The 13,527-nt window shown below is 35.9% G+C and overlaps 1 protein-coding gene across 3 annotated transcripts in view; it reads right to left on the bottom strand.

The window, feature by feature from the left end:
* The window catches only part of LOC110455265, a 100,852-nt gene that overhangs the window by 68,225 nt on the left and 19,100 nt on the right, over window positions 1–13,527 (bottom strand). The gene's annotated exons all lie outside the window — the stretch shown is intronic.

The raw sequence follows: 13,527 nt of genomic DNA, 5'->3' as shown, positions 1-13,527 counted from the left end.
AATCACAATTCCTAATTGTTATTTTTCATGAAAAGACTGCTATTCAATATTTCTGCAAGCAAAATAAGTTTAAATATTCAGAGAAAAACATAGAAACCACTTTTTTTTGGCGCAAGTGTAGTCAGTACATCTGTTTTAATGTGTAGCTAGATATTCTACAGAATAAGACACTATTAATTATTCAGTTTGGAAAGGTTTTTACATTGTATGTAGGATGTCATACACAATGACCTTGTATGTAGGATGTCATCCACAATGACCTTGTATGTAGGATTTCATAAACAATGACCTTGTATGTAGGATGTCATACACAATGACCTTGTATGTAGGATTTCATACACAATGATCTTGTATGTAGGATGTCATACACAATGACCTTGTATGTAGGATGTCATACACAATGATCTTGTATGTAGGATGTCATAAACAATGACCTTGTATGTAGGATGTCATACACAATCACCTTTTATGTAGGATGTCATACACAATGACCTTGTATGTAGGATTTCATAAACAATGACCTTGTATGTAGGATGTCATACACAATGTCCTTGTATGTAGGATGTCATACACAATGACTTTGTATGTAGGATGTCATACATAATGACCTTGTATGTAGGATGCTGTTAACAATGACCTTGTATGCAGGATGTCATACATAATGACCTTGTATGTAGGATGCTGTTAACAATGACCTTGTATGTAGGATGTCATACATAATGACCTTGTACATAAGATGTCATACACAATGACCTTGTATGTAGGATGTTGTTCACAATGACCTTGTATGTAGGATTTCATACATAATGACCTTGTAATTAGGATGTTGTTCACAATGACCTTGTACATATGATGTTGTTCACAATGACCTTATATGTAGGATGCTGTTATTAATGACCTTATATGTTGGATGTCATACACAATGACCTTGTATGTAGGATGTCATACACAATGACCTTGTATGTAGGATGTCATTTACAACGACCTTGTATGTAGGATGTTTCTCACAACGACGTCTACAACAATAAAACAATATTGTTGAAACACTACAATGTTCAAAGGATGCAAGATCACCACTACACATCATATTATGACGGAGTTCCCTATTCAATAAATCATGCAGTTGCAAAAATCCAACCAGGAAGTAGATGGTGATGCAATTAAACTAGCAGTCTGTCACGTCCACCTGTTGATGCATTACAGGTAAAGTGGAAGCATCCTCATCTTTCATTAATGTTCATCCTCAATGTTACTAAGGCAGGATGATGCCATGCTTAATGATTAGCCAAACCCCTTGTTGGAATTTTCAGAAACAGGGTCATACCTAGAAACAAGATGCCCATGGGCCTTAACGGTCACCTGATATATTTATACAGAGTTGATTTTGTTTTTAACATGAACAGAAATATTATTCAAAGTGACAAAAAAAAAAAAAAAACTTATTCAATATCTAGCATACAGATTTCAGACTAAAAAGTATTTGAAACTAGCACCTCTGATTCTAAACAAGGGAAATAAAGACATTTTAGCACGCTGACTCCTTTGAGCCCCACCCTACAGCCCTTGGGGGTGGGGCTGCCTCAACATTTTCAAATTATCAAACTGTCAACTCAAGGTTATAATTCCAATCAAGTTATTAACATGTAATATTCAAAGTATCATTTGCCATTATAAACCATAATACATTTTGCCCCCCNTTAAGACCCTTCCATCTATGAAGAGTATTTGATTCTACCATATCTGGGTCTTGAGAAGAAGATTTTTGAAATTTCAGTAAATTCGACCCTTTTTGGCCCCACCAATCAGCCCCAGGGGGTCAGCCAGGGCTGATATGTGCTTACTATCAAACTGCTACCTAATACTGATAATGCTAACCCAAATTGAATTACTTCCAATGGAAATTAAACAAATGTTGGTCCAAAAAATGTGATTTCCCTATATAAACTATAGTAAAGTTTACCCCCTCCCAAGTATTTGATTCTACCATATCTGGGTCTTAAGAAGAAGATTTTTTAAATTTTAGCCAATTTGACCCTTTTTGGCCCTGCCCCTCAGGCCCCTGGGGGCTTGGGACTAAACCGGCCACTATTTTTGTTGCCCTTTGTCCATGGAAGGTCCCTGCAAAGTTTCATTGAAATTGGTTCAGGGGTTTTGGAGAAAAAGATTTTTGAAATTTTAGTCAATTTGACCATTTTTGGCCTCGCCCCTCAGGCCCCTGGGGGCTTGGGACTAAACCGGCCACTATTTTTGTTGACCTTTGTCCATGGAAGGTCCCTGCAAAGTTTCATTGAAATTGGTTCAGGGGTTTTGGAGAAGAAGTCGAAAATGTAATTTTTTTACAGACACATGATGGACGACGATGGACAAAAGGCGATCGCAATAGGTCACTTGAGACTTTGTCTCAGGTGACCTAAAAAGCTATTTTTTTATGAACTATTTGTATTTTTTACTATCCCAAATGCTCAACATTACCCCTTTGCTTGAAAGTTTTACACAGAAGAGGAGTTTTTTGCATTAGAAACAGTAGAAAAAATACCTGTTCTAAGCAAGTAAAAAAGTTACCTGTACTCAGTACAGTAAATTTACTTATACAAAGCACAGTAAAGTTACCTGTACTAAGCACATTAAATTAATCTGTATTAAGCACAGTAAAGTTACCTGTACTAAGCACAGTAAAGTTACCTGTACCAAGCACAGTAAAGTTATCTGTATTAAGCACAGTAGTAAAATGACCTGTTCCAAGAACAGCAGAAAAAAATGACCTGTTTTAGTAACAGTACAAAACTTACCTTAGGTTTCAGATTTAAAGGCCTTCATAACAATAGAAAAGTTACCTGTATTTAACAATATTTGGAATAATAGAATTCACCTGTATTCCCATATTAGTACCGTATTTTACCGGCAATAAGCCCCCTCCCCACTTTGGTATATGTCCTGGGAACAGGGTGGGTGCCTGCNCCCCCCCCCCCCCCCCGTTTTGAATATAACCAATTGTTGGACTCTATCTTTTTGCAGGTGAAAAATGTGAAGTCGTTTGGAGAAAAAAAAAAGAAAGTTAAAAAAACATTTACTTGTGTCTGTGTTGTTTTTTTAAAATCTGCATCAATAGGTAGATTTAAGTTGTGTAACACCTTTCAAATTTTACAATACTGATAAAAACAACAACGCAATTAAAAAATGACAATTGGTTAATTAGACCACAGGTACGGTTCAATTGTAACAACTTGTGATCACTGATTAGACACTCGTGGTTCTAGACACAACAAACCCCACGCTGAAATCACAATAGCGTCGCTGTGACACGTTGAGGAGATTCTGACATGTTGAGTTCCAAGCCGTATTCAGAGTCTAGTTTATGATTAAATCATCTATAGAAAATTGAAGAAATAAATCGACTCAAAACATATCAATATCAATGTCCAATTCGGCCTAACCTGCAGACGACATGTGCGCCTCGGTCCGCAGATATTTTCCTGTTTGCGTAGGGCACAGAGCTGTTCATTGGAAAGTTACATATTATGTTACACCGAAGTATTTCCACATCAACCATGTCAAACCCTTCAAAACCTTTATTATCATCGTAGGTGACGCTGGAGAATAAATGTTTACCATCATATTCATCGCTTCAATCTACATGTCCGCCATTTTTATGACTTTTTTTTCGATTTGAGATTCTTTCGCACACTTTTGGTCATTACTAGGGTACACTGCCGGGAATATCGAAAGTAATGACAAAACAACCAATCAGAAGCCTTCTTCTATACACGTTCAGGCTTGGTATAGCAACAACCCGACTTCACACTTCCTGGCTACTGATCAAAACCTACAGACAGAGAAATGGCATGTGCCGTGCTTAGCACTGACGACCAGACTTTTCAAAACAGCATATGCCGTGCGTAGCAGCCTCAGGGTTAACAAACATGAAATTTTATTTGTGTCTTCTTGTTATTTGTACAACATGAACTTTATTATGTTGAAATATTTACTGGACACTCAACAGTAGAGGTGAGATAAAATCCAAGATGGCGGGCCATGTTGAAATTATGTGAAAAGGGGGGTTGCTGACAAAAAAACCCCCCCCCCCCCCAACTTTTGGCCCATCTTTTTTTTCTCAGGAGGGGGGGGGGGGCTTATTGCCGGTAAAATACGGCAACAGTAAACAAGAGGCCCATGGGCCTAAACGGTCACCTGAGTTAACAGTATTTATTTTTGTTGTTGAAATATGTACCAATTTGAGTAAAAAATAGTATAATGTTAACTTAACTTTGTCAGGACCATGAGCTGATCATTCCTAGACCAATTTTAAGTGAGATCGGCCTATTAGAACTTAGTAGCAAAATAGCGGCCATGGCAGCCAAATTGTATTTCTGATTGACCCGAAAAATAACAACACTTTGTCAGGACCATGAGGCGATCATTCCTACCAACTTTCAGTTCAATCGGTCCAGCAGAACTTGACTTTAAGTTTGAAATAGGTTTTCAAAATGGCGGCCGTGGCGGCCATATTGGATTTCTGATCGACCCGAAAAATAACAACACTTTGTCAGGACCATGAGGCGATCATTCCTACCAACTTTCAGTTCAATCGGTCCAGCAGAACTTGACTTTAAGTTTGAAATAGGTTTTCAAAATGGCGGCCGTGGCGGCCATATTGGATTTCTGATCGACCCGAAAAATAACAACACTTTGTCAGGACCATGAGGCGATCATTCCTACCAGTTTTCAGTTCAATCGGCCCAGCAGAACTTGACTTTAAGTTTGAAATGTAAAATGTTAACGGACGACGGACGACGGATGACGGACGACGACGGACGAAAACGGATAGCAATAGGTCACTTGAGCTAAAGCTCAGGTGACCTAAAAACTTACCTGTACAAGTATCAGTCAAAAAAGTAACAGACATTACCTATTTAAGGAATAATAGAATTTACCTGTAGTACAGTAGAAATGTCAGTGGCATAATTATATCAACAGCTATGGTAATTTAAGGACGGCCTCCCCTGTGTACAAGATGCATGCGTGTAGTGTATGCGTGTGCGTTTTGGGAGGCTGCGATATGTTAGTGTTTGTCTCCTTGTGATAGCGTGGAACTGATGCCGACTTTATACTGCTACCTCACTGAAACATACTGCCGAAGACACCCAACTGGACACCCCACCCGGGAATTCTGTTTCCCCTGATCTGACTTATGAATAAAATAGTTATGAAACATTCATAGAAAGTACTGTAAATATAAAGAAGAGCTTTCTATCTTGGTCAATGGTCAGGTGATGAAGTGACAAGTCCATTTAAGCATGTGTCAATATAATTCTACACGTGCTCAACTTTATCATATATATAGATGGCTTAGTCGAACCCGGACCCTCCAAACTCTAAACGGACGCTCTGCCAATTGAGCTACCTGGTCGCCAACAATCGACCCAGTCCAGCTACAGGTGTATGTCAAGTATATACTGTAACCGTGGAAACTTCCCCGTGTGGAACGCCGTTTACGTATGACCCAGCTATAACTGATCACTGTTTGGACAGTTCTGTATAATCTATAAATAAATATTGGTGTGTCGAGATTTTTTGGCTAATTTACTCAATGCAAAAAACATGAACATCTCCACTTTTACAGTTCCTCACATTCTTGACACTTTACTTTTGTAATATGATTCAATATCAGATGTTTACACAAGTTATTTTACCACCAGCTAATCTGAAGATTAATTTTACTTTTGTCGAAACTTTTGATCAGAATTCTTAGTGCAAAGAGGATTTTAAAAATAAAGAACTCTGTACGGTACACTTTTTTGTAAAACAGCATTTTTTCCTTAACAATAAACTGTCTGTAATACATGGATGCCTCTGCTCCCATGCAAATTAGTGTCATTGTTTGACTTTCCATAAAACGTAATGGTGACCTTTGCCTTATTCTGCGTACTTTGAAATACTAACACATTTAAACTCATTCACCCCTGAAATTTCAAAATGAACAATTTCAGCACTTGAATTGGAAGAGGTCAAATGCTTATTCAGGGGTGAATGAGTTAATACTTGACACCTGTGTCAAGAAAGGAAGATATCCCCAGTACTAGAATATAGGTTGACATACTTATATATACATAGATTTTTTTCATGTATTTTCATACTTAACCTTTGTATACATTTTTAAAGAATATTATTAAGAGGTGTGGTTATTAGACTGATGTAGCTGAATTGGGACTTGATTGGACACGGGTAACACTATCTGCTCTAGATCTCCTCTCCATTGAATGGCGGAGGCATCGACAGTCCTGATTAAAAAACATGTTCCTGTGCCAACATATTGTTTTACTAGGTCCATATCATGTCGCGTAACGATAGATTTTGAGGGGTATCTGATCTATGTGGTTCAACCATCTTTAGGTTACGTTAACGGTTGCCAGGCTCATCAACGGGCACGTGTCTACGACAGCATTCCTCAGTTAAGTGTGATGAAACCACTTTGTCTCTCAGTTCAAAGTTCACGCTTGCAGAGTTTGTCTGTCATGCAGATCCCGGGTAAATTATTCATACGATCACATACAAAGCCTATCTGTCACCGTTAGGGCAATCAGTCACCGTTATAAGTGGTTATGTACAACAAATTCAAACATATATAATTCAAAACACACACGACCAAAATTTACCAAATCACTCCTCACATGCTGTAGTAATATTTTTCATTGTGATTTTCTCACAGTACGCTGCATGTGCCCAATCAAAGCTCGGATATCATCAGTGTAGATGTGTACTAGCTAATCTGTACCCTAAGCCTCATTCTCCAAGTTCCAATTTGCATTTTTTGTAAATTCAATTCCACATCTAACAATTAGTCTAACTTAACTTTCCGTTTTCCAGAAAAAAATCTCGTATCATTGGCGCTGGAATGTCTAAACAAATATAAATTAACAATCAGTAAAATCAAACTAGATGCTTTAGCCGCTCAACATACAAATGATTGTATGCAAAAACACAAATAAATTAACATCACAAAAAGAATCTTCTTATGCCGTTTCTAGACATTTGAATTTCAAGATACCCTGCAAGCTGTAATATTTCATGCTATTTAGGATAGGTGTGCGAAATTCCGATAAATTCCCATTACACGGTAAACAATACAGAACGCTATTAAAAATAAAATAAGTACAGCTGCATGTTTGCTGATCACTGACTCAGCGGGTACCTTCTAATCAATCATCAACCACTGTGTCAGAAACAGTGTAATGCGTTAAGCGATGTACATAAACAAATTTTTCATTTTCTTTGATAATCTACCACATTACAGTAAAAGATCATTAATTAAAAATTCAACAACGCTTCCAATTTATCTTTTGATATTCTGTCGAATTGCACTAAAACTTTGATTCTTTTCAGTAAGATTTATCACTCGATCATTTATTTCTGTCATGGTTCTGAGGCCTAATGAACGAACAAGTGTTCAATTAACACTGAACGTTAATTAATTAATATTCCTCTTTACTTTCAGCAGTATTCTCTAATGAAAATAAACTTTGTAAATGTTAATCAACAATTGTTTCTTTAGTTTCTTGCTCACCTTTAGATACCTTTGTTTATTTCTTTTCACACACTCAAATCAGGTGTTTCTTTCCTTAACTAGGTCCCTTTCTGTACTCTTCTTCACTTGCCATTTTCCGGTTTGGCACATGATCCTTGATTTGTCCAATAAGTGTTGTAACTAGTGGTAGTACAAAGCATTGCAATCTTCTACGAAGAGATATAATTAATAAGTTTGACAACTTCATCTTTATTTTTGTCTTTTCGCTGAAGCTATCAAAAAAGATATTTCTCAAAACAAACAATTATTTTACAAGATATGTACCGTAAAAACCCATGTAATTTGCGCACTTTTTTTTCAGAAATTTAATACCCAAAGTGGGGGGTGCGTAAAATACACAGGTATAGAAAATTTCAAGTTTTTTTCAGGAAAAGATTGACGATTCTGAGAGATCGCCATCTTTGATTATGTCCCTTGGTACACGGAACTCTAAGACAAATGACGATCAACAAATTTATTTATGTCAAACATTAATAAAAGATACATAATGTGTTGTTATGTGAGTTTATGTGAAAGTATTAATAAATAGGTAACCGTTAACAAAAAAAGTTTAGCCAAATTCCTATGCCAGAGAATCGCCGATCAACTTACGACATTACGTTTCGACATCTCGGTGCGTTTCCCCATACTATTACGAAAATGTAGTTGTTCAATTTAAGCTCCGTTCTATGTAAGTTCTGTAAGTTTTTTTCAAATCGCCTATGCGTATATACGTATAGCATGTTTTTTTCCGGCTCACTTTCATGTTGATCTCGCGTCTAACATTACGTAAACACGTGATTGATAATAACCTCGTGAATTATTTCAATATTTATTAAATGAAGCATCGTAAAAATAGTCTGCGTTAACTATTTTTTTCCTTGGAGTAGATTTGAAGAGGATGTATTGATTGTCCACGCTTCTAGTATAAACATTTTTTTTATAATCCCTTATCAGTCAAATCAGTCTGTAGTTATGACAATGCAGTAGGGCTTCGTAATTCACGCCACATGTTGGTGAGTGAAAAAAACAACAACACGGTCTGTCGATCGCGACTGCAAATCTTTTCAATTAGTAGAGCTATTGTTAACGGGTAATCACAGAGATAGTGTTAGCTCATTACTGCATTGTAATTTGTAAAAAATATCGCCAAACCACAGACTTAGATAATCTAATTCCGTGGCCAAACTGAACTGTGACATGACCTGGTTTGAAGTGACATAACCCAAGCCGCCATGATGAGCCCTTCCCACTGATCGTAATTATGATCAATAAAAGGTATCTAATTATGTCTTTCACCAGGAGATAGGCACCAGCGGTTACTAAACATCGAATTACTTATTAATTGATATGTTTTTGCACGGACTTAGATAACCTAATTCCGTGGTTTTGTAAGCAAGTAAATGTTTTATATAAAATATTGCTAAAATGAATTGATGTATGCCGATATGCGCACACGTGTGTCATGTATTTAAAAAAATATTCAGAGATCGATTTTCGGAGCATGAACATCGTTTTTTGTTCAGATTTTTGGGTGTGCAAAATATGCTAGCAGAAGCTTTTTTCCAGATTTTCAGCCTCAAAAAGTACCTGCGCAAATTACACAGGTGCGCAAATTACATGGGTTTTTACGGTATGCATAATAAAAGGATTCTAAAACAATGAATCTCTCTGCCGATTTTTTTCTTCTTCTAATGTTTCTGTTTATCGACTAACAATTAATGCTTTTTCATCTTGGTTACTTCTTCCAGACCTAGCCTTTTGGTTACTTCTTCCAGACCTAGCCTTTTGGTTACTTCTTCCAGACCTAGCCTTTTGATTACTTCTTCCAGACCTAGCCTTTTGATAGACTTTAAATTTCCCTTGTTTTGCTTTGTGCTGACAAAGGTGAACTCATCTGTGCAACAATTTCAAGCTAATATAGCCGAAAATATTGGTAAACATAAAATAGGACATATCACGATTTTGTTAAGATCGAAACACTTCTAAATGTTGGAATCATTCCTTCTTTGCATCACTGTTTCAATGTTACATTTTTTATGATTTAACTGCATATCAATTATATCTTTAACATCATTTTTTTATATATATCAATATTGTTTTACATGAAAACTGTATTTCAGTATCATATTTTACCTTATTGATGTATATCAATATTGTAAGATTTACATCAAAATTCTTATGAATGCTAAATTCTACATCGATATTACTGTATAGTGAAAAACTTTCGCCTTGTCAAACTTTCACCCTTTCCAAGTAAAATCCATTTTCACCTGGAGTTGATTTCATCCTTGACCTTCACATATATCATCTATATATAGCATGCGTTGTACAAATATTTGCATCATGATAAATTCACCATCATTATGGAGGGTGAGGGCGTCTCGTTAAACAGTGTATTAACTCATTCATCCATGAAAATACAATTGGACTCTTCCAATTCAAAGGTTGGAATAGTTCATTATGAAAGTTCAGGGGTGAATGGGTTAATGATTAATTATGATGTTTTAAACAGAAATAATATTTCAAAATTATATTTGGTCTTTATTGTATATCATTATTATCTTTTAATATAATCACGCCCCTTATTATCTTTGGAGAATTATATCCCCTATGTACAGTATATCGATGTGATGTTTCGATATAAAATTGTTTTTCAATAATACATTTTACATTCATATTATGTAAATATATTATTATATGTATTTATCGCATACCATTATAATAAATCTGATTCTCTTTAGAAAATTAAATTCTATCAAACAAATTTCATCTTTGTTCTATACACAGCTAGTTCTTAAAATGACAATCCTTTACTTATATGTACATACTCCCAATGAATTGTTTGAATACCAGAGATGTTCAATCTGTCTATCCAAATCTGCGGTGATCAGACTGGCATAACGATCGCTCCTGGAAGTCATTAAAACAAGAGAAATGGAAACCCAGTCGACCATTGCTGGGAGCCGTCGATGTGAGGAGAGTGAACTGGACTATTTTTGCTCGCCTGATCGTTATCCAGGAGTGACCTAGCAGAGTGTGAATTGCAGGCTTGCTAATGACTAGAAACGTTATGCAGCATACAGCTCTGCTCGTATTGGCTATTAGTGCATGCCGTCAAGCGCGATATCAGGAACCCTATGACATTTCACAGCCAGTGGAGACGGCAGGAGTAAGCTCGATTCTAGTCGTGCATGAATCCAAGAACAAAGACTTTCTCAATCAAGAAATTCATGGACCTGATCAAGTGAAAAGAGAGATGCCAGCAATCAATGGCTTCCCAATAAGTCAGTTGCTGCATTTGGTACGAGTCGTCAAAGTATTTTCCGTGTCAATGATGTATATTGTAGAATTCCTAGCACACTTTATCAAATGTGATTCATTTCATGAGATTTCAAATTTGAAAAATAAAAAAAATAAAAATTTGAAATCTCATGATTTTTTATTTTTTCATTTTCTGTATTAAGTTTTGATTTATATTCTTCACTAAGATTTTTTTATATTCCTGTCTCCATGGCAACTATTTTTGTCTAAGATTTCATGTTAGAATGTCAATGACATGTCAGTTCTTTAAATGTTAATCAGCATGAAACAAAACACTGACATTGGAAACCTAAGCATAGCAGATTTTAATCAAATCTCCAACACCAATACCACTAATATAAAAGTAATTTTAAAACTAACACACCTTGACAATCTTGAGTACTGATAAAGCAAGCGTCTGGATAAACAATTTTAACCAGCAAGATGGACTTCACTTTTAAAACAATTGATTTTTTCATAAAATTTCCCGAAAATGTTCGTGCTTGAAACTTTGAACAGATATAACAAGGACTTTAAGCCAAAAGCTAACCAACCCTGAACAATTGTAATCTTCCAGTTCAATATAAAGTAGTTCACTTAAGCAACACTCTCAGAAGGTTTCGTTATAATTAGTTAAATACTTTTGGAGAAATTGTCTAGACAGGGCTTAAAATGACCAAGTACAATAAAGGCTCTCGTAAAAAGTTGATACATAGTAAATATCAAGTCACCAGCACCACGATGTTCTAGTAATACTTCGTGACCGAAGGGCCGCGGGTTCGATTCACGGCACAGCACCATGTAGTATCTTTGAGCAAGATACTTTACTCCGCTTGTTCCAGTCTACTCAGTTGTAAATGAGTACGTGGTTTGGTTGTGCTAGAATTGTTGAATGCTAGCTGTTAGCGCCGAAATGGCAGCACCGGCTGTATGCTCCCCAGGGAGTTGAGAAAGATATTGGCTGGTTGCAAAGGCCCTATAACCACGGATAATAATTTGTGAACCACTTTGAGAAGACCTGCGAACTAGGTTGTGATAAAGCGGTAAATATAAGAACCTCGAATTATTATTATTATTATTAAAATGTTATTGACATCAGCTAAGTGTGCTGCCCTACTACAGGAAAACAGAGAAATTCATTGTACAGTAGCCTCCCCTTGATTTTGTATTGAGTATAAAACTGCATGTAGCACATCTGGCCGTGGGTACAAACGATGATCAGGTAGCTTAGTTGGTTAGAGCAACAGCATTCACGGTTCAAACCCTGGTCTGGCCTGGTTGCATATTTTGTGTTTATTTCATCTTTAAAACTACTAATAATTTTGTCTTTCATGAAGACATGTCTTCATGAACAAAGATATCTTACTAAAAAAACACAACGTACACATGAAAGATATCCTACATCGTACGTTTCTCATGATCTGTGTCGAGGATCAAATACGTATACAAAATTGTATAATATATATGAAAATTTGGCTAGTGACTTGTCTTGCATAGCTGGTTTTTGGACAGGTACAGAAAAGCTACATCGATGGAAAATATTTTGATGAGAACACTGGGTGAATTCAAAATTCAATAAAACATAATTTTTCTGTTCCTGTTTTAGTGCCCAGACTGACTTAGTGAGAACAGTTCTAACAAAGCCTTTAATTTCCCCCTGATAGTGTATTATATGATCAGTTAACATTACAATGCTATATTTAGAATATTGAAAAGTCTCCGCAAATAAAACCGAGAAAGAAACGAACACTTTGCAAAACTCTAAACAAATACCCAAGCATATCACATAATACAGTATAGTTACAGTGCGATGTTGTTCTGCTTAGCAAGTATGACCAAATCACATAGATTTTGTTCAGGTCCCAAAAGTGTCATCAATGTTTCAGTGACTTGAAACCCAACTTATTTAACCACTGGAACTCATGTAAGAAGCTATCACCTCCTCATCTTCAAATGATTCCTGCGGGATCACATCCGACTGGGGTAATGGAGTTTAACATAGAGGAGCCAATAGTCTGGTCTACAGAAACCTTACTGTTAGGTATATTACACATACATCCATACAAAAATACACATACATATATCATGAACTTGTAATTATATAAATATACTCTTAATCGTATATAACAGTAAATTTATTTTACGGGGTTTTTTTTCTTTCTATTTTTCGGATTGTGAATTTAATACTTTCAATTATACAACAGTAAATTAAGCTAATGTCCTTTTATTTTTGATAATTTGATCTTGAATGGGACTGCAAATCTAACATTACGATAAATAATTTGAAAATACAATGTCTATACACACACAATGCAGAATGTAGTCACCTACCATGTACATTCACTATTTATTTTAGCAGGATCATATGATGACAGTGAACTCTTCTGACAAGTTTGTTTGGCTAAATCAAAGGGACAAAATTCTAGCTATAAAGAAATATAATGGTTTGTAATTAAAACGAAAAGGTTTGAAAATACAGCCAAATAGTTTCAAAAGTTATTGATTTATCTCCCTTATACTTTAAGACTTACCTTCCTTGACAAGTAAAATATCTTCCCTTGTAAACTTAAGACTTTCTTCTTTAATTATGTCTTACCTCCCTAAATAATGAAGACTTACCTCCCTTGATTACTATGATTTACCTCCCTTCAAAACTATGATTT

The sequence above is a fragment of the Mizuhopecten yessoensis genome, unplaced genomic scaffold (assembly GCF_002113885.1).
Source record: "Mizuhopecten yessoensis strain PY_sf001 unplaced genomic scaffold, ASM211388v2 scaffold8195, whole genome shotgun sequence".
Taxonomy (NCBI): Eukaryota; Metazoa; Mollusca; class Bivalvia; order Pectinida; family Pectinidae; genus Mizuhopecten; species Mizuhopecten yessoensis.
This window is presented reverse-complemented; position numbering and strand designations above follow the sequence as displayed.